Source organism: Agelaius phoeniceus, chromosome 12, assembly GCF_051311805.1.
Source record: "Agelaius phoeniceus isolate bAgePho1 chromosome 12, bAgePho1.hap1, whole genome shotgun sequence".
Taxonomy (NCBI): Eukaryota; Metazoa; Chordata; class Aves; order Passeriformes; family Icteridae; genus Agelaius; species Agelaius phoeniceus.
Window position 1 is genome coordinate 7,249,505 of NC_135276.1, and position 22,402 is coordinate 7,271,906.

Genomic DNA, 22,402 nt, shown 5'->3' on the forward strand with positions numbered 1-22,402 from the left:
GAGAGGAGTGAGGACATGTGAGAGAAACAACACTGCAGACACCCAGCCAGTGAGGGAGGAGGAGCAGGAGCTGCTCCAGGTGCCAGAACAGAGATTCCCCTGCTGCTCATGGTGCAGCCTGTTATAAATGATCAAATCGGGAGCCAAATTTATAAGAAAATTTAGCAATGATTTATTAGATTGTCAGCAAAACAGAATTTCAATCAGAAAAAAAAAAACCACTACAGCCAAGGGCAGCGCCAGCCCCGGGATTGGCGCTGGGTGAACCTGGATGTGACCACCAAAATGTCAGAGTATACAGTTTATTCTGCCTGGGGCAGAAATGACCAATGTTCCTTTGTGTCCCTTCACATGCAGAACTGGGGCCATACATGTGCAGGGATAGACAAAAGTCCAGTTCCAGGTGTCTGGATGTTGTCAGAATGCTTTGGAGAAGTCGACATTCACATGTAACAGGGTGGCTCCCGTGCTAAGTGCAGTAGATGCAAGTGCAGTAGATGCAACCTTCGAGGTGCAGATCACTCTTGCATTCCAGGGAAGTCGTGATCATGGCTCAGGAAGGTCCCATTCATACGTTAACAGATATCTTACCTTGTCTGGGAACTAATTGAATAAAAATAAGACTCTGCTCCCGGCTGGGGTGGTCAAAAGACATTGCTTGGATTTGACAATATTTTATACATTAATAGCATGAATTATCTCTACCATATACTACACAGCCCATGGTGAGGCAGCTGTGCCCCTGCAGCCCATGAGATCCCCCTGCAGCCTGTGGAGGACCCCACACTGGAGCAGGGCGATGCCCAAAGGAGGATGTGGCCACCCTGGAGCAGCTCCTGGCAGGACCTGTGGTCCCACAGAGAGAGGATCCAGGCCACAGCAGGTTTGCTGACAGGACCTGTGGCAGCAGCTGCTCCTGCAGGCTGTACCTGTGGCAGGGAGCCAGGCTGGGGCAGTTCATGTCAAACTGCAGCCCCTGGGAAGGACTTGGGCTGGAGGAGCTCATGGGGACACTCCTGTGCGTCTCCCATGGGAGGGCTCCATCCTGGAACGGGGGCAGAGTGTGAAGGCTGCTCATCCTGGGCAGGAAGGAGTGGCAGAGACAATGTGTGATGAACTGACCACAGCCCCTCTCCCTGTGCCCCTGGGCTGCTGTAGGGGAGGAGGTGAAGCAAATCTGGGCTAAAGTTAAGCCTGAGAAGAAGGGAGGGGTGGGGGAACATGCTTTTAAGACTTGGCTTTATTTCTCATTATCCTACTCTGATTTGATTGGTAAAAAATAATTTTTTTTCCAAGTTGAATCTGCTTTGCCCCTGACAGTAATGGGTGAGTGATTGCTCCCTGTCCTTATCTTGACCCATGAGCCTTTCTTTGTATTTTCCCTCCCCTGTTCAGCTGAGGAGGGGAGTGACAGCCTGGCCTTGATGGGCACCTGCTCTTCCCCCCCAGGGTCAACACACCATGTAAAATGGATGTATCTGTTATCACCCATATCAAAGGCAACATGTGGGGCAGCAGAGGGATTTAGAGACACTTAATAACTGTAAAGTGGTGACAATACAGGGATGGTGTTAGGAAATAGCAAAGCACTGCCTTGGCAGGTGAATAATTTGTGCCCCAAAGCCATTGTGAGCAGGAAGTGACCTCTTGTGTCAGTTCAGCAACCCCTGTCCACTGGGCTCTAAATGTCACACAAATAAATAAAGAAATGACAGGTCGAGTATTTTTAAATTTCAGGAAATTCTGCCTCATTTTCCCTTGGAAATTAATCGCAGAGTTTAATCACAACTGGAGCAAAGGCAACACTCCCCTTTACCTGCCCACTACCCAGCTGGTTCTAATGGAGGCATTTAGAGGCTCCATGGAGAACAGCAACTCATTCATCTTCTATTACTATTTAGAGTTTTTCTAGTGCTCAATCTCTTCCTCTGCAGGATGAACCCTGAGGTGCTCAGCACTGGAAGTGCTCTTTCCAAAGGCAGCACAAATGTGCTGCTGTGTGCAGGATGTGGCTGTGACATCAGTCCCCCAAGAGAAAGCACCAAGTCATGAAGAGAAGTCAAGTCAGTGCTCCCATCTCTGAAGGAAATAACTAACTCCCTGTCATGTCACTGGCAAAATCTGAAGGGACTCTGATTTGAGGGGTGGATTTCTGAGTACCCTGCTTTGCCAGTACACAGTATTTCTGTCTTTCTTTTTTATTAACAGCAACTAAATGAACCTCAAAAATTATCTGGACTGAATGACAACAAAACAAACTAAAATTAGTAACAGCATACTCATTGCCTAGGGCAGCACTGAACTGATGGCTGATGTGATGGTGACAGACAAATCCTTATTCCCATTCTAAATTCTGTCTACTAAATAAATAAGTAATGCCATCAATAGCATTTCCAGAAATTGCATCCACCTCCTGCAACTTTTACACTATTATTGTATTGCTTGACTAACTCTGCAGCATAGCTGGGTACCTGGTCTGACTCAGAAGTAGCACCACAGCCAACAAACTCATGAAGAGAGAGATTGCATAAGTTAGTGTGAGGTGTTTGTTGGATAATATCCTATATTAGTCCTTAGCAGAAATCCAGTACTTGTCATGTCTTTTATTCCTCTACACCAACCTTCTGTAGTGTGGAAATACTTTCTAGATATTCCTGATGTATCTCCTTGTTTCTCACCTATTTTTTTCATATCAGCCCTGATAAGAAAAAGAAAAAAAAGTATCTGAATAGCAACCTATCTTGACAGAAAGACAAGCAACAAAAAAAAAAAAACATAACAGGTCACATCAGAAATAGCTAAAAGATCTGGGAAAAAATATAACTGGATGTAGGCAAACCTCTACCTTTCAAACTTTTTAGGCAGATAAGCCAAGTTGTCCTATTTCAGTATCTTTGGATTTCTCAGTGACTGAAGACATATTTTTCTGTTTGTGTTCATTAGAAATCCCTTTTGTAAGGACAGGATTGAATCTGAAGTGTTTGGGCACAACATGCTTCTCCCAGTAGCACAAAAAATGCAGCCTGACTGCCCTGCTGCAGAGGGGATTCAATACCACTTCTGAATCATCTCCTATTGCCCCAGAAAAAAATATAATAAAAAAATGTATTACATGACTGGATGTGAGTACTCCCTAATTTTAGCAACTTTTGAGTATTATCCATTTAAGGTCCCCTCTGACACCTCTGCTTTTCCCTGGTTTCATTGGTGGCAGCATTGCTCATCCTGGGGATTGCTCAAGGAGCAGCAGCAGAGCTCAGAGCAGTCTCACAGCTTGGCTGGGCTCCCTCCTGCTCACCATCCACCAGGATGCAGGGGTGGGACCCATCCCCAGACAAACATATCTCTAACATTCCCCTCATGTAATTAGGCCACACTAGAGTCCCACGGGGGCATCTGCTGAGTGCAGCCTCTCTCTCTGAGCTCCTTTCTACAGCTGGTTCTTCCTGGTGAGGTTTTCTGAAACCCCACAGCTGGGGTTTGAGGCTCAAAGGTACTGCAGCACTTCTTTTCCCAGACACTGAGCTAGGCACACGATCTGTGAAAAAGAGAGAGTCAAAATGAATAGATTCAAATCTTACAGAAAGTGATTTAGGTCCAGCACATGCTTTGTAGCACACTTAGAAATAAGAAGTCAGGTATGTAATGTCCCTTTGGCAAGTCTTCATAAAATCATGTTGTATTATGGACAGAACAGTGTTCCCTATGATGGAAATGCACAGAGCTCATACCTTCTAGAGTCTGACTGTCCTGGTGGGACTCAGAAATGATCACTGTGTTCTTTGGATGGCACCTTGGCTTTGTTTTCCTTTGTCCAGGGTGCCCTCCAGTGCAGCCATCCAACAGGGCTGGATGGCAGAGACCTCTGTGGTGAGAGTTCCCAACATTTACAGCACCAGAGAGAACTCATCAGCTGCCTGCAGACTTACTCCTCTGGCTATCAAGATTTTCAGGAAAGGCTGACAAGCCCCAAGGCCGTCAGCTCATGGTGCCTTGCTTAGGACTATTGAAAGGAATCTGGCTGGTGTCCAGAATTTTTTGAGTGCACAAAGTTTTGCAGCTTTGCAAAATCAGTTTACAGCATAACAAAACCCTCACTGGGAAAACTCACCAGGCTGTAAGGAATCTGTGTGGTGTTAGACAATTTAGTGGCAGCATTAACCTTGCCATAAAAATGTGAAGATCTTCATCTAGACACGCTTTTAGCAGTTATAAAGATGTACAGCCCCTTCACAGTGGATAGAAATGTTGGGTTTGGGTCACAAAAGTCCTCAGCTGGATTAGAGTCCAAGGTGGTGCTAAAGATATAAATATATACATATATATATGTACACACACAATATCCTCTTCTGCATCACTTTGCATGAGTGTTCTGAACCATTTGTAATGCAATGACCCTGAAGGAAATCCATGACAAACAATAGATAATAATGAGACAGAAAAACCAGAGAGCCATCTACCTTCTAGGACATAAGGAAGAGAGGAGAGCCATTGGGTATTTTACTGAATCCATTTATTTTGAGATTACTTGAAAACTCCACTTAAAAACTGTGCTATGGAAGACATCTCAATTGCACTTACTTGAAGCCTTAACTTGGAGATACAGGAATACTTTGACATACAAAGTTCAGTTCCCAGTTGCACACAGAGATGATGCTTTCTGCTTTTACTAGTATCTTCATTACATTCTTGTGCAGCATGAGCTTATCTATTTATATGTACCTGTTTGGTCCAGGAAAAATAAGTTTTGGGTTGCGTTTTTTTAATTTAAAGGGAAATTGAAGGGCTCTAAAAACAATGAAATCAACAAAAATGAGATTAAGGTGGAGACCAGTTAGAAATCACTCTGCCAAAAGACACATAAAGATGTCTGTATGTTTCAGTTAAGAATATTATTTTTTCCAGACAATGATATATTAAATAACAGATTTTGTAAACCTTCATGATACTAAACTGCTTAATGCTAAGAAGTCAAATCGATAAGGTGCCTTTTCTGGGCCTTCACTCCATTCCACAAACACAGCCAGATGGATTTAGGTGGGGAATAAAAATCATTCTCTGAGGATGTCATTACTGTGACTCATGCCTGAGTCTCCCCAAAAATGATGAGTTTGGAGGAGACAGTTGTCCTTGAAGCACTGTCTTGGCACTTCCCCAGGAACAGTTGTGGTGGAAGAAAGCCCTGAGTGAGAAACACCAGAAGCTGAAGTGGCATTGGGATGTCCCTCCATGCATGGTCCTTGCTTGTGGGCCTCAGGGGTTGCAGAGGTACAGACTGCCCTCTCTGAACCAAAAACCTTTGTTCTTTTCCCAGCAGAGAAAAATTGGCTGAACCCACACCATTCCTCATTCCCCTTTTGGACAGGGAAAGAAGCATTGAACTTTTAGAGCCCTTATAGCACTACTGACAAATAGCAATCAGGGAGTTTTACCCATGGCAACCAGAGGGGTGATGAGGCACAAGTGGTCACTTGTGCATTGCAGTGGTTTTGCTATAGCCTAATCAATGCTTACTTGCTTTGATTCTTCCTAGTAGTGAGCAGAGGCTGCATGGGCAGACCATTGAAACAATCAAACATGGATTTCGGCAAAGAATTTTGAAGATTTGTGACTTTATTTCGGCCAACAACAGAAATGAACTGCAATTATTTTGATATTTGGAATGGTTGTATTAGTACCAACAATATTTAAGGTGAACTTTCAAAGATGTCTTTGTCTGTTGGTGAAATAAAAGGGTCTTTCCTGTCTTTGTGTTATATTTCATTACAATGTATGATTACCTGTCTGGAACAGATCTCTTGGAAGGGAGCAAGAGCTATTGTCAGATTAACTAGAGCCATATGTCTGCAGCATAAATCCATATAATGGAGGGAGTCATGTACTTGGGAGGGTGGATGGATGTCCCAAAGAAGGAACAGAGAGTGAGAATAACTGCTGAAAATCCAGAAACCTTTTTAGTAGTTGAAGTCTTGGATAACAGAGTATTTGAGTTTGTATTTAGGCAGAAGCAGGATTGGTGTCATGCTTTGGGGTCTGGATGCTGCAGACTGATGCAACAGTCCATGGCAATAGACCACTTTGTGGCAGTTTTAATCTGTAGGTTTTCACATGCTGTCAGGAAGGCTTGTGCATTGCACACATTCTGTGTCAGCTCTGCCCATCTCAGAGGGCTCTGATGGGAAATTGAGCATGACCAACATGCCCAGGAGAACCTGGGCAAAAACGGTGCCCAGGACAGCCGCAGTGCACACCTCAGAACCCTCCTGTGGGGCAGAGCACTCATACTGAAACTCTGCAGGTGGGCTTGCCCTGAGAGCTGCTCAGCCTCCCAGGCACATCCTGGTGCAGGCACTGCTCCTTGTCAAGGATCTGGCCCTGCCTAAACCAGGCTAATTATTAAGTCGTCTCCTTCCCATTAACTTGTGAGGAAAATTACCCTTCTGAGTTTGAATGACAGAACAGCATTAAGAGTATGCACCTTTTTTTTTTCTTAAATCAACCAAACAGAAAATTCACAATGAGGATGATCTTGTAATTACACACACGTCAGAACAGAGAGCATGATAGTTTGCTCAGATTTCTGTGAACGTTTCTTTAGAAGAGTTTGGGAGGAGAGAGGGAGGGAAACGTTCATTGTAAATCAACTTTGGCATGAAACTTTTGTAAAAAGGTGCCCAACATGCATTACATTCTTTGTTCTGTGTTTTTCCTACATATAAAGCCTTGACAACCTGCTATTCTATGATTGATGCACTTATTTCTTCTAAAGTATCACTAACCAAGCATATCATTTTTATACAGTAAGTGTGTATTCAATTTCCTACAGTTTGACTGCTAAACAGGCTCAATGGTAAAACAAATATACACTGCTGCAGTGCACTGTTCAGGGGGACCAATGGAAAACTTTGGAATATTTTTCATTTGTGTTCCCTTTGCTTTTAGTGGCAATGAAATCACAGCAGGGGCACATGATAACTATCCATATTTTTATGAAAGTTGTACTGTCATTGGATGAAGTCTCCAACTACTGCAGACTTTGTACAATGTTAATAGGAATATTATGATTCATATATTCTTGCACAATAAAGCAGAATGACATATCAGGTTTGCAGGCTCTCCTGACAAGGTATGAGGTATTTATCTGGGTTTGTACACCACGAGCTTATCAGCCGAGTATCTGAACAACTATTGACATCATTATCATTCATGTATTCATAAAATGTTTAGGGGTCTCCCAGTTACATTCTACCAAGGATGGAGTTGCTCCTTCTTAGTGTGAAAGAAAATATAAACTGAGAGAAAAAGAATTCAAGCTCCTGTATGCTTAGCACTGGATCCCTGGCACTCCTGGACCGGGCGGGAGGATAATGGATCTGTGAGAATTCATGTATGTTTATGATGTACGAGGCATTTCAGCTGACATTGAATCAGGTCAGTGCCTCCATTGGACAGGATGCAATGTCAATGGAACTGTTATGTATTATTGATGTCAGTCACAGAATAGATAAAAACATTAACAAAATAGCTTCCATTGCCATTTATTTTTTTTTTCCCTCAAATGACAAAAGGCACCAGCCCTTACAAGAGGCCTCCAATGTTTCTGATTCTGAAACAGTTTTGACTTGGAGAAAATTTAGGAAATTAGAATATACCGACAAAACAATATTTATATATGAGAAGAATGGCTTAACTCCTTTCACTCATATTTTCACTTGTGGAATTAAGTTTTGCCTGCAAAAGAGAAATCTGATCACTCTAGGTCAACTTCTGCAAATTGTTAAGCAAAAATGTAATGAGTAAAGACTCATATGCCTATCTCCAGGTTATGCATTACTATCCCAATGAATCTACAGGAATAATTCTTATTTACATTGAAAGTAACTTTAAACAGCCTGGTCTGTGACACTGAAGCACATATTGGCCTTTCTTCACACTGCCAAAGATGTGAAAAGACCGTCACACAAATCACACCCAATGGACTACAGAGATACTTAAAGTAAGAGGAAATGTAAAAATTAAAAGCTTTTTAACATGGATTATACCCATTTTACCCAACCTCTTACCTTTGCATTGCACATTGCTCCCTAGACATGCAAACCACTTAGGCTGCTGCCACAACTGACCCATTCCTAAGTTAGCATCCTCAAGCCCCACCAAAATCTGAGCTGCATTTCAAACACCATGTTAAAAATAGGTATGCATGAATAAATATTTACAGGACTTAAAACCTTATGAGGAGGGAAATAAGCACCGTGGGGCATGCCACCCAAAGTCTACAGACGGTTTCTTGGCGCTCTGTATTATCCCAGTCCCTTTAGTGACATTTTAAAACTTAAAGCAAGTAAGGAATACCATAAATTTCAACAGGGCACTGCATGCTGAAATTCAAGCCCTTAAAGGTTGCACAGCTTCAAAGCATAAACCATACATTGCATTTGCCAATCAGCTCCATGAAGGGATAGGGAAAGGTATTTAGCTAATTTATGTGTTTAGAGTTGTTTTGTGCTCATACCTTTGGTGGGCTCATCTGAGATTTACACATTTGCTCCTGCACCCATGGAAGTAAGCTTCATTCAGAGTAAAATTTAACAAAATAAAAAATTTAATTTTAGTAAAGATTATGACCACAAACAAATATGATGAAGTTAAAGGAAATGCATTCCAAAAACGTCTCTTTGCTTGTTCCTGCCTAATGAAGGGTTTGTTTGAGCCTTCACTGTGGATTTATCCTATTGTTTAATTTCACCATGATGTTCAGAACACCCTGTGTCAACTGGTAACTTTTGGACACAAAAAACCCCGAGGAATTCCAATGTTAGACCTTTGAACCCTTGTCAGTAAACTGGCCTCACCTCTGAAACAGCAGGAATTCACAAAGTAAGGAATTTTAATAATGACACAACCTGATTGAGACTTTTGTTGATTTTCAAATAATCCTATTTTAAAAATATTTTTCTTGCATCCATCCCCCTGCAATTTATCTTTGCTCCCTCGTTCTTTGTTTGGAACTAGGAATGCTTATAGGGTCATTAAAGCTATAATTTGTGTGCTGAAGTTGTTACCAAAGATAGGTTACCACTATACATAAGTGTTATCTTCAGAAGTGAAAGCAGAGTAATAATCTTTCTCTCCTCCCTCCCAAAGAGATACCACTAATTAGGAGATCTTTGATCCCACTGTCTCTCAGCAGAGACTGCTACAGGAAAGGTCATCAGGCCCCTGGCACAAGCATTCAACCTCTTACATGTAAGTGGACCAAGTTTTACAAAATACCATGTCCTTTCTCTGAATAATTTATTTGAACAGTTGCTGTACCCATCTTGGGTACCCAGCCTCTACCATTTATTACATTTGGTGTCAATTCCACAATTCTCTCCTAGTTCCAAATCAGAAACAATCATCCACAAATAAACCTTCTTTAGATTCACTGGTGGGTGCAAGGTGCTTGCTCCACTCCCTTGGTCCAAGCTGGATTTAAAGGATGCAACAGCGACAGGAAAGTGCAAGAGGTGGTTTTCAGTTTTCTCTCCTGCTCCTAACAATGCAGGAACCAAGCAAAACTACAGTGGGCGACTCCTCAGTGTGTGTTTGAGACTGTCCCTGGGTGGGTGACAAAAAGCCATTTGCCTCTGTCTCACAGCCCCAGCAGCAGGGACAGGGTGAGCTCACCCTGCAGGAACCAGGCTCATCCCTCTGCCCTACGAGCTGGCAATGCAGAGAGTTTCATATGCACATTCCCCATGAATATAACTCTATTTAACAAAGACTGCGCACAATTTGTTCCCTTTCCCAGGTCTTTCCTTCCCTGCTAGCAAGTGGCTGCTGCAGTTAATCTAAGGAGACCCCTCCTAGGCTCTCTTTGCTCAAAAACCCTCTTGTGCTGTAAAACAGATAACTGAAAATTTTTATGGCCAGGTTCTTAAAATATTTTTAAACTTGTCCTTCCCCCCTGCCCCAAGCCTTTTGATGTAAGGAGAAAATCTCACACAGTGCCTACCCTTATCTCCCCAAGAGAAAACAAAGAGAGTTAAAGGCAAATGTCTTCTGCAGAGACTGCCTTTTCTGTGCTGCTCTCCCCACTGTGTGCCAAATAATGGCATCTGTTCCTGCTGTTCTTTAGTTCCCCCATCCAGCGTGTTTTCAACTTCCTGTGAAAATTTGTGGCTCTTAAATCCAAAGGTCATGTTTAACACTTAAGTTCAGTTTGGAAGGATTTGGATTTGTTTCTCTTAATTTTTTTTTTACCCCAGCTCTCTTTTGAGAGCAGACAAAAGGCTTTCAGCCCCTCTTTGCATTGCATGTTTTACACACTCCAGCATACATCTCTGCAATTCGGGTTAATACTCTGGGAAATATCCACTCATGTATTGATAAGCATTAAAGGATTGTTCTTTCCCTGCCTTCTGCCAGGGTTCAGTGTGTTGTTAGCAGCACAAGCTCCTCTCACACAGCCCTCACTGTATGATCAGTCTGCAGTATATAGGAATTCCCTCTGTCAGCTCTACAGAAAATTCAAGCTGCATGTAAACAAAGCCACATTTCTAAGCAGAGGTTCTTAGAGTGAATAGCCAAAATTCTACTCAGTTATGTATGATGGTTTTCTGCAAGAGGAACTGAACCCAAATCACCTAATTAATTTTTCTTATTTGTTCAAGCTGGACTCAAACTGGGACCTCAGAGCTGAAATGCCAGTGAGAAAACTGGCTTTCTGCATTTTAAGGGAGGGAGAATGAGTTGGTTTGATTATTGATGTATTGTAGGCTTAAAAATACAATTTTTAAAAGTGCATATTTGTCAGGCTAACAGATTCACTGAGAGATTTTCAGGCATAATTTTAGAGAGGAAGGGAATCAAAGGCAAATACATAATTTTCTACATCAACAGAAAGAAAAAAAAAGGGCCAAGATCTCCATAGTTTCCTTTCTAAAATTAAGAAAAATTGTCTGTGCATATTACTGAACATTTATTTCTGTGCCAAGGAACTGGGCTACTCCACAGAGCACTGGGCAAGAGCCAGAGAACAGGATTTGGGGTCCACACTGCCTGTGTCTACCACGCCTTCAGCCTGAGAATATCTTTTCTGTCTGAGAATTTTTCTGGCAAATGCCACTTTAGAGATAAAGGGAAAAAATATCCTGAGATGGGTAGGGATTTAATGATGTCATTTAAAAAGTGCTTTGTATGTTTCATTTCTGTTCGCTTGAGAAAGGGAATAAACCTCAGTTGTGCGGTGCTCAGTGCTGGCTCCCAAGGTTTTCCCTGCCCTTGATTCACAGGGGGAGGCAGAAGCCTTCATGTCCTTTAGTCTGCACACCCCATGGATCTGGCGTGGTCTCTCTCGGCTGGTCCCAGAATCAGATGCTATTTCTGGTCTGAAGACATTTGTTCTCAATTGCCTACACAGTTCAATAGGATTTTAAGGTACATTTGTTAGGGATTATAAAGCACCTAAAGATGTATCAAGTGGAAGGGTCAATACAAGATCAGGCTGTATTGTGTTACAGCGTGTTGCATTATGTGGTACGTCTCAATTCGCTGTTGGAAACCAGATGTGGCAGACAAGCCCAGCCTATTTCTTGAACATTTGTAGATATCTTTGAATTATGTCATCAGCGTTTAAAGATTTCCACAAAGATTTCAAGAAGTAGATTTTCTCAAGTCTTCCAATCACTGTCAAACCTCAAATTCTGGTGGGTAATTGAAATACTCTATCCCAATCCAAAAATATAAGCATAAAAAGAAGGCTTTCATCTTTCATTTGTAATATATACAGAGCATGGTATGAATTTGCTACCTGTAAGGTGTATTGAATTTTTAATCATCTATATATTTATGGTAAAGAGTAACACATTACTTCTAGCACACAAAAGCTTATGGCATACGATTATCCTTAATTAATGGGTAAGTGCAAAGCTTTATTATTCAATGAAACTGATTTATTATCTTAATTCTGCAACGTTCTACTTCATGTTTCCATTGAAACCATTGTTTGCACCATGGTAACCAGTAACCACCATATGTACGTGATCCCTTTTATGACCTATACGTAATTAGATTTTATTATTTTCTTAAAGCTGAAGTGCTGCCTGTGTGAGTGGCCTGGCTCCCCGCCCCTACAAACGAGGGCTGGGTCGCTCACCACTCTGCTCCTGGGATAACCAGGTGGGATTTTAGTGTGTCATTATAAGCCCGTGGCTGTTTTTCCCCAGCTGCCCTGCACATCCCTGCTCTCCCTGTCCCTGTCTCCTGAGCCTGGCACTGCTAGTTAACTGAAAGGACGTGAGAGCAGCTGAAAGCCAGTGGGTGTCGAGCTGCCTGGTGCAGAGATCCCCAGCTAATTGCTAGTCCTAACAGGCACAATTAGCCGCTACAAGCCCTTTGAGATGGCCCTGGGCTTCTCTCAGGTAACAGCCATCACTAGATAAAGGCTGAAATACGCTGCATTTAGAGAGACACTTGCAGACAGGGATGTCACAGGCTGCCAATTATGCTCTGCCTGTACACAGTCACTTCCAAGAACCAGACAAGACACATACACCTGAAGTTAAAGGGACAAGATGTGTACTATTTTGAACTACACAAGTGTGGGGCACGTGAAGATATAACCCTTCTCAAATTAGGTCGTGTCATCTTTTCAATTATCAGTTCTTGATCAAGTTCTGCAGTGTTTTTGAACATTTACTGCAAGCAGTTAAGTCCTGGAAAGCTCAGCAGGAGAGGGCTGCTTATATTTTTTTGCTGTATGTGATGTTACTTTAAGCAAAGTTTTCACCATTACCACAGAGATGAAATGGCTTGACAGGCCTCTCTTAACCAAGCAGTGATGCTCTGCCCTGTTGGGACTGCAATCTGTCCATTCCTCACAGAGGAGGAGAGACAGATTAGCATGGGTGAGGATTACTTTTGAAATTAGTGAATGTTCCCCATTTATCCATTAAAAAAATTATCTTCTAGCATCAGTACATTCTTCCTCTCAAAAAATGAACTTCTGTACAAAATCAACAGCCTAGAAAGGCAGCCTGAAAAAACCAACAGATCAGATTTTGAGAATGATCAGAAAAAAATGGGCAGTTTCAGGTACCTATCACAACAGAGAACTCCAGCAACAGAATCCGACAGAAAATCATTATAGATCTGTGCATAAAAATTCAAATGTTTCAAAGTTGGGGACTCTAAGAATTTCAAGACCTAAATCTAAGTTGTGGTCATTGGTATTAAAAAACAATTTCCAAGACATATAATGAGCACAAATTTTGGCCCCTGAGTTAACCTTAGTTACTCACCTCCCACTTGAGTACCCATTTTAAAAGAGATTCAGAAAAAACTGTACACAAAACTTCCTCTGAAGAAAACTTCTTCTTTTGCTGCTCTGAGAACTGAAATTATTCCACTGCTTACCTTCTGGTCATGCATCTCCTGCCCTTCTGATAGGACATCAGATCTCCAACATGATTAACAGCATGTTCCTAGGGCATTCATCAAAATCTGTCAAACTACCTGCAACAAATTAAACTAGAATTCAATATTAACAGATTTCTATTTATTTCTTATTTAATATCTTAAAAATTTCATATTTATTCCTTTTTCTTTTTAATAGCATCTTAAAAATGATCTTAAAGATCATCTTCCAAATCATATCACATCTAGTAGAGCAGGTTAATATACAGAAGTCACCCTCCCCAATTCCAACTGACACCACACAGGAATGGCTCTTTACATTTAGGAAGCTTGAAGATTTTAAAATATAAATTTCTATATTTTAAGACTCACTTTAAAATTTCCCAAGAGCTTTTTGATCTTAATAAGGAAAGTATGCAAAGTCTCTAATTACTAATTATGGAATGGTTAAATTCTGTTAAAGGATAAAAATTGCTTGACACAGTTGGTTTCACCTCCCCAGAATTAACAATGAAGCTCCAAATGTAGGCTCATAGGCTTTGTTGAGACCTCTGTGCTCCTACCCATGTGGAAGGAAAAGGAAACCAGTGAATGGATCAGCAAAATACATTACCTGCTCTTTGGCTTTTCTGGCAATGATCTACTGATTGAAAATTCCAGTGGCAGATCAACCAGATTCCAGGTAAAAGAATCCAAGGAACCTGTGTCATTTCCAGTGTTCATTTTAGATTCTAGAGGCATTTTATTAGTTTGTTACAAACAAGTTTGTTTTCCTTATAAAAAAAGAGTGGACGTCTTTGAAATATATGCAAAATCAACATGCTAATATTTGATTGCAAACCATGGAACGATCAAAAAAACTAAAAGGAAAGAATGAGTGCTCTATTATTAAAATAGTAAAATAAATAGACATACATTTTTTCCTTTTTACAGATACATTTGCAACCAAATTAGCAACAAGATCTCCTCCAGTATAAATAAAAAAGGCTTGCACTTACCTATTAATTAAGAATAATGGAATGCCATAAGCTTTTGTGTGCTAGTGGAACTGTAATTTGTTACCCTTCTCTACAATAAATATATAGCTGATTAAAAATGCAGTGTGGCTTACATACATTAAATTCATACTGCACTGTGTATTGATTCCCTTTGCTCATCCTGGTAGCCCACTGCACTCAGGGCAGGTAGGCTTTGACCCTCTCAGGTAAGGAAGAAAAGCAAGGCAGAGAGGAGCACAAATCTCCCAGGCTGAGCTCGTCAGGTGTCCTGATCCAACTCACCCGGGAGCTCCTCAGCCTTTCTGTACCATGGCAGGACAACAAATCACACTCTGATGGTCTCCCCTGGGACAGAGTTTCCCACCTCCCCCTTGAGCCATCAGCTCTGGGGCTTTTAGGGACCAAGCAGGGCTCACAGAAAGCAGATTCTCCTTCCCAGCTCAGAGGTTTGGTTCATTGCTCTGGTGCCCCATCTCCAGCTGTGAGTTATCAAAGGGAATGGCCACCTCTAGCTTCCCTCCTTCCCATCCTCAAAAGTCAGGGACAAAAAGATACAATGGAATAGATCTGGTAATTTGTACAGCAGAGGAGAAGTAAATGTACCAAGGATAACGTCCTGGCAAAAAAATAAATTAAATTTCCCAAGCAAATTAACAGACATGGAACATGTGAGCTCCTCTGGAAAAAATAAAAATTAATTATGAGAATCGGGTGACTTCTTATTCCTGTGAGAAACAGGATTATGGTGCACACCACTGTGTGTGCTCCTCAAACATTCTGCTGCCTATGGCTTCACACAGCATTGCAGCATTGGGGTCTTTTTACAAATTGACTAATTAGGCCTCAATCACTCCAGGTGTTGTTACATCAAAGTAAATATCCCAACCTTCCTTTTCATGGTGACCACACCTGAACTCAGAAATTGTTATTTACATGAGTAAATGAAAACAGATGCATTTTAAATATACACTAATATATATACATGGCAACATTATGCCATGGGACCAAATTAAGCCCATCCAATATATTCACATTCCAGATTCTACAGAAATTGAATTTCTATTTTAAGAGGTCTAAGTTCTCACCCATGTGGCACAGAAACATCTATATATTGTTTTTGCTATAAATGGTTATTTACAGGGCTTTTTTTTGCCTGCAAAACCAAATATTTAGAACACCACCTGTGAGAAACTGAACTTGTCACCCTTGCTGTAGCCTCTTTCATCTAATTTGGGTCAATTATCACTCTGTACGTGTTAACACTACCTATTTAATTGCTAATAATCTTAGCAGATAAGAAGGAGAAGTGAAAAGTTGGTTCTCCTGAGAGAAATCAAAATTTGCTCCCTGAGGGAAATGTAGAAGGGAAAAAGATAAAAAAGGAACAAGAAAAAAAAAAAAGATGGCTAGAGAAGAAAACAAAGGATGAACATCATGCAATATTGTCCCACAGAATGATAAGAAATGCAATGCTCAGTGCCCCAGGATGAAGTCATGCTGATGATGCCCAGTCAAGTGCTCCCTGCCTGGGCAGTTCTGCTGTGGGGTGAGGGCATTGCTGGCCATGGGGCTGAGTCTGTACTTGATCAGCTGCTCTGGCAACCACAGGATCCTCTACTGTCACCTCCAGAGGACTGTGACACCCAGCCAAGGAGCATATTTCAGCATGCCTTGCTGTCACAGCATTGAACAGAGAATATTCACCCTGTGACTACATAACTAACTTAGGCACAGTAACTGCTACATGGAGAAATATTAGGTGGGGGGGGACAAAAACCCCAAACCAACAAAACAAACCTGGCATTCAGATGAAGCTAAGGTTTTCAGATTAACCATCTTCTTTATATAACTGCTCATGCATCTTTATGAGTCTGAATGCCAGTTCTATGCATTAACCTTCAACATACAATGTCTGATACCAGGGTGGTGGAGCTTCTGCCCATCACAAACTCCAAGAGAACTGATACCAACTCATCCACTAACAACATTTGCTGCCCTTGGACTTGACAGGTGTAATATTGACCACTCTGGATATGGTGTGGTTTGTGACACTTGATAGGATCTGAAACCAGAATGGTATGGCTGTAGGACATAAAATAAGATATCAGAAAAGAGACAGCCAAGGAGATAAATTCTGTGAGTCCACCTGATCAATCCAGCTGAGCAGAGTGCTGCTTTCCTGAACCCCAGGAAACAGGCATGTAAAATATCTGTTCCTTGATGGGCCTGGCAGATGTGATGCCAGAAATAATTCTACTCTGATTTATTTTTTGTAGCTTTATCTAGTTCCCTATATTAAACCTACAATCCTAAAATAATTTTAGGGCCATTTATTTTTATGTCTACCAACAGTAGAGTTACCCAAATGTTAAAAGCCTATGCTCATAGGCCCATAAAAGCACTGTTGATTAGATTGCAGTATTTCAGTTTTTAGTTATCAACACTGACACTTTGGGAAAAAATTGAGTACAATATACTTCTGTACACATTGCAGTGTTTTTAACCATTTAGTCAGTACCACGTACATCAAATAGACACCATAATAAAACAGAAATGCATTAAACATACATCTGGAAGCACTTTGTAACTGACTTCTGCTTATGAAAATGACTGTACATAATTTCATCATTCACTTTAATTCAGTCACATGCTGCAGTCGGAGGAGTCAGATAACACACTGCAATAAGATTCAAGCATAGATTTCTCCTTGTGCTAAATCCCATGCTATATCTGTCAGCCCACACTGCCATCAGTTGTGAGTCCATGACTTGGCACCAGGGCCTGCAGCAGTGGTGCTGCACAGCAGGGCCCTGCTGGGGCTCTCTGCACTCACTTGCAGCGTGCCCTGCCCTGGACAGCTCAGAACACATTGGTGGGAAGGCACTCCTGGCACTCCCAGCAGCTCTTTGGGACCCTTAGGCAGCTGCACCAGGAGCTCTAAGGGAAACCAGACCTTGCCTTCCATGGCCAGGAAACAGCAGGATGTTTGCACAAGGTACCTGTTCTTCTCTCTGGTTTTTCTCTCTTTTTTTCCCCTCACTGCTTGGTTTGAACCATTACCTTACATGCACTGCAGGATGAAGAGCCACTGAGTGTGTACAGCTATTTTCACACTGTGTGTTTTTCAGTTCCAGCCACACAAGGGATATTTGCAGCAGTAACAGAGGTGACAGCAGGACATTGCAAAGAAGCCCCCACCTTCCTGCAGGATGACCAGTGGGAAGCTTGCTCTAAAAGGGTGTGCATCTAAAACCCACAGGCGCTTCACCTGATCTACTGGCATTCCTTTACAAATACCAACTAAACCCCAGGAATGGGCCCTTGCACGCTGAGGAGGTTTCAGGCTGTAATGCTTGGCCACTCATGCAACTTTTTAACTACCATGTCAATTCATCAGAGAACGCAGAAATGATTAGAACAACAGGTATACTATAGCTAAAAAAAATAAATTAAAAAAAATTAACTTACACCAATCTACATTGTCAGTGTCAGCAACAAAACCCCAGCAAAATGTCTCTGGTCTCTATGACAGTGACACTTCCAAGGACACCACTGGTTATCCTGTTTTATAGGTTAGTGACTGTGGTTTATTAACATTTCCAATCATTTCTTTAACTTGTTCAATTATAAAATCAACCTCATATAGACTGATTTATAAAAATAAACCCACAAATGCTTCCTGGTTTAAAATGTGAAGAGACGTCTTTTGACAAAAACTAGAGATTTAGTTAAGATTCAGTACAATAGAAAAGGTTTCCAAATTGTCTACTACTCAATGATCTGAAAATACTTTATAAATATTACATTATCTAAGTTTCAGTGCAACAATCATTCATACAAGAATCCAGGCAACTAAATAGAGGTATCTCTTTTGTAAGTTAAGGATTCTAAAGCACAGAAATATTAAACAAGTGTTAAAAGAAATTCTAAGATTTAAAAACAGTGCTAAAAACAAACACAGGTTTTTTTAATTTTTTTTTTTAGTCCAAGTCTGTTTTAACTTTCAGCTATTCCAACTTATTTCTTCCCTTTGCTTTGCTGGAGAAAACAGAATCTTTAGAGCCTTCAAGTGAAAATCCACTGCATTAAATATCGTCTGGCAGGCTCTTGAACAGAAGAGCATTGTCCCTTACAGACTGGCTGGTTGGCCAGTCCAGCTGGCCTGGATGAAATCTTTCTTGAACATTTTGTTGATAAAATATATTTTGCTTTGACACTTCTGCCACCTGCTCTTGTTTTCTGTTACTCCATGGCTGTGTAAGTGCTTGCCCACTTCAGTCTACACTCACTCTGACAGTGCAAAAATGGTCCCTTTTCATAGACTTCAAATCTTCTTTACCAAACTTAGTCAAATTTGCTAATTTCCATTTTTATGCTTTAAGATGAAGCCAGACAGACCATGGGGAAGCTGTGCAATGGGAAGGTTCTCACATGGGTCTAACTAGGACAAAATCAGGGACATCTACCCCACCATCCATGAGCCCAAGTAGAAATTTTTTGCCTTGTCACTAAAGATGCCTCAGGATGGCATGAATGGCAAATCCTCTTGAATTTGGGGTGGTGACTGAATGAAGACAGGCTGATAAACTCAGCAAGCAATGGAGCAATACCAGTGCCTTCAAACAGCACACAGGACAAGAACATCCTTTGCTCCACTCTCCTGCAGAGCACCTAGGAGTTGCTGCCCAGCACCAGGCAGGCAAAGCCCCATTACCTTCTCCTGGAGAGAAACAGGACACCCTCCTCTTCCTCTTCCTCTCCTCCCAGGTTCCAGGCCATGAGTTTCCAAAGGAAAATAACTGCAGCAAGGCTGGATGCAAATCAGCTGAGGGAGCCGCCTCCCTCCCCACAGCTGCAGGAGTGCAGCAGCAGCAGCAGGAAGACTCTGGTTCAGTAAAACCACAGATTAAGAATGATTAACCTTTACTGGGGTTTGCAGAGATCAGCAAGGTTGTAGCCAAGGGGTGACATCCTTCCACCATGCCACGGCTCCCAGGGTGGGACTTGCCAACGCAGCAAACTCACACGTCCATTTTCAGTGTGGCTCTGAGGCTTACTGAGCAATGCTGGTCAAAGCACCCTTATTGTTTGCCAACAGAAAAGAAAGTTAGTTTTTCTTCTCTTTAAATGCAGCTGTATTTTACTGCAAAGGAGGGGGAACTGAAAATAATTTTCTGCATCAGTATTATCAATTATCTAAAGCCCATTTGTACCATTATGACTTTAATGTTCTCCCAATAGAAATATAATTCTCATTATTTTTATTGGGTTTTATTTTTATATTGCTATTAAATGCACATCACCAGATTTTCTGTTTTCTTAAACTGTGTGGGCCAAATATCCAGCCCAGTATGAAATCCTGGCTTTGAAACTGTGCCCCTGGGCTCAGGCATGGATGCAACATGCACAATGGTGATGCTGAAATTGCTTAGGCTCGGGATCATTTATACAAATCAAGCTATGCAAACAAACTTAGTGCTCTTGAATTTTACTGTAACCACCAAAGCATACTTGGTAGAAATCATATTTCTGAATAATCCTCTTTCTTGACCCAAAAGGACTAGTATTAGGGAGCAGGTAATGATGCCCTTCAGCACAATTCATTAAAACATACTAAGCTCTTAACAGAAAAAATCTGAAAGAACATGAACTGTTCTTTTAACTGTTGAGAATATGGCTTATTTGATATTTTTCTATAGATGTTTTAGAATCAAGACACATTTAATCCCCATTCCCTCTTCTACAAAGGTAGAAAGGGAGAGGGTAAAATTGATGTATTCCAACAAGGGACAAATTACTGTCATGATTCTGTTGTAAGAGGTAGCAATTCTAGTCTTTTCATGCATATTTAGTAAGTAGGGACATCCTCTCTTTCACAATTCAGTTTCTATTTGTTATAGTTAATACTAAGACGACATTCTTTTTATATATTAAATCAAATGACTAGACATTACCAAAATAAACCACACTTTTTCTTTTACAGGCATTCACACATCTCAAGCACGCACTGGATGAACATGAAGAGTTTGCCAATGCACTTGGCTTGTTCCAAGTGTACTTTCACTAAAGAAATCCAGAAACAATGTGTTAGAATGCAAAACTTCTCTGGCTTCAACTCTCTTATCCATAATATTTCTGAAAGAACAATTTACCCTCTCTGAAGGTAAATCCCTCTCTGAACATTCCCTCTGGTGCATTTTGTGCCCCTGACCAAGCTGTGCTGCCCCTGCAAGCTGTCCTGAGGAGCTGCTTTGGTCAGCATGAGTAATGGAGCTCCTGGGCTGAGCTGGGTGTGAGCAGGCTGGATAAGCCCTCTCCCTGGACCTGCATGATGGTCCTTAAGCAGGCTCCCAATGTAATTTTAAACTTCACTTCATCATAATGATAGGCTACAAACGAGCCTCCTATGAAAGCATGGTGAAAAAGACAAACCACTCTAAGATGCACTTTGGCAAACACCAACTGGAGCCAGGATCTAAACCAGTAAGGCCACGTGTTCAGCTGCCCCCTGAAACTGCCCTCCAGCATGGCCATGTGCCTGGCAGTCACATGAGAGACCCACACAGCAGGCATCAAAGGCTGGATATAGATGTAAAGACTCCTGAGTTATCTCATTCTTCTTTTTCAGTTTTACTTATGATCCAGTGCTCTCCCAATGTATGGATTTACAAGCCTTCATTGTTTCATAGAGTAACAGCTGATATATCAACCCTTTTTTTTTCTTTTTTTTTTTGCTTTACAATTCCAGCTCAGAGACTTCTGTTTGCCTTAATGAATTTTGTTTGCATAGTTGACTGGCATCAGGTTAAGCAGGTATTGAAATGTGATATAACAACCTAATCAACCGTTAACAGGTATAGAAGAAGCCCTGACAAGGAACAGTCTGAAACCTGTTCATGATGAGATTCTTTCTGATAAGGGAAAAAAGAGAAGTGTAGGACCAATTTATGCATAAATTGGTCACATTTTCACACCTAGCCCCCAATTATCTAAAAAGGGTTTAACATTATATTTATATTGATAAGCTTAACAATGTTGAACCACGACTCTGGGATGATCTGTTACAATTCACATCCAAAGCGACCAGAAGGAATAATTGGAAACCCTCCAGCATTTCAAGAAATAGAAGCAGCCTTGAAAAAGATGAAAACTGCCGTACAAGGTCTGGCTTTTGCTGAAATTACAACATAAATTCCGAATGAAGGATGGCCAAGAATAATTCAACAATTACAAATTCCCCTCTAAAGACACAGGGAATGCTACAAGATCAGAGAAATTGAGTCATCCCAAATGTCTCCAAATGGAAAAAAAAAATCCCAACATAGTAATGACTACAGGCTGACTGAGACACTTGATAGACTGTATCACTGATTGATTGCACAGGGGTTTTAGCTGAATAACCAGTTTTTATGCTATGAATATCAATAGTTGGCTACATAAATAGAAAGGATGCTTGCCAAAAAATTATGGAAATCCTGATACTCATCACCAGTGTGCGAGTTAACCTCAAGGTATATTAGAGTGTCTGTAATGGCCCACAATCATTCTGACATCTCCTCCAAGGCAGGAGCCCCCATAAATGCCCAACCGATTTCCCGCACAAGCCAGGCCAGCAAGGCCAACCTGTCACGTGCAAATATCTCAAACAAGTGAAAACTGAATATCCACCCTATAGCTAATGAGGCTGTGGTTCCTCCTGGGAACCATCTCTGTGTCCCAGGATCAGCTCCCACAGCAGCAAGGAGGGAGCTCTCCCTGGAGCTGCACAGACACCCGGGTGGAGCCTCTGAAAAATGTACAGCAAAGGAAGATAGTGACACCACCTTTAAACCAAGGCTGTGTGTTGATCCTCTCCAGGATCAACTCACAAATGATCAGAGACCATTTCTTTTTCTCCTACTCCAAAATTTAGCTCAAAAGTACAGATACCAGTGAATGCTAGTGCTGGTTCCAGCAGCCCGGGCTCTGTGGTCGCACCATCAGCCCCAAGTGCTGGGAGGACAGCC

At 41.5% G+C, this 22,402-nt stretch overlaps 1 long non-coding RNA gene across 1 annotated transcript; it reads right to left on the reverse strand.

Moving 5' to 3' along the window:
- Positions 1–211: 211 nt before the first annotated feature.
- Positions 212–19,634, reverse strand: LOC143695090 (uncharacterized). Its single transcript, XR_013184003.1, has 3 exons — positions 19,111–19,634; positions 13,399–13,497; positions 212–3,538 (listed from the first exon to the last, which is right to left on the reverse strand). It is a non-coding gene; the product is annotated as an uncharacterized LOC143695090 (long non-coding RNA).
- Positions 19,635–22,402: the final 2,768 nt, after the last annotated feature.